Raw genomic sequence first — 450 nt, 5'->3', positions numbered from 1 at the left:
CCGAACCGGTTTGGCTCAGCAGATGGAGCATCAGTCTGCGGACTCAAGGGTCCCAGGTTCGATTTGGTCAGGAGCATGTGCCTTGGTTGCGGGCACATCCCCAGTGGGGGGCGTGCAGGAGGCAACTGATCGATCTCTCTCATCGATCTTTCTAACTCTATCCCTCTCCTTTCTTCTCTGTGAAAAATCAATAAAATATTTAAATATATATATATTTTAAAATAAATAAATCTATGTTGAGCTGTTACAAATTTTAATTGTTATCATTAAGTAAAATGAAAGTAATCTATATCTATATCTATATATATATATACATATAGAGAGAGAGAGAGAGAGAGAGAGAGAGAGAGAGAGAGAGAATATGCAGATTAGGCCGGGACGCTGTAAAGGTCACGACCAGACAGGAGGAGGTTGTATGTGCAGGTGAGGCCCGGGGCAGAGACGGAGACA

The 450-nt window shown here is 42.7% G+C and overlaps 1 protein-coding gene across 1 annotated transcript in view; it reads left to right on the top strand.

Moving 5' to 3' along the window:
* DOCK7 (dedicator of cytokinesis 7) overlaps positions 1–450 on the top strand; it is a 166,078-nt gene that overhangs the window by 132,639 nt on the left and 32,989 nt on the right. The window lies entirely within an intron of this gene.

Source organism: Myotis davidii, unplaced genomic scaffold (assembly GCF_000327345.1).
Source record: "Myotis davidii unplaced genomic scaffold, ASM32734v1 scaffold205, whole genome shotgun sequence".
Lineage (NCBI taxonomy): Eukaryota > Metazoa > Chordata > Mammalia > Chiroptera > Vespertilionidae > Myotis > Myotis davidii.
This window is presented reverse-complemented; position numbering and strand designations above follow the sequence as displayed.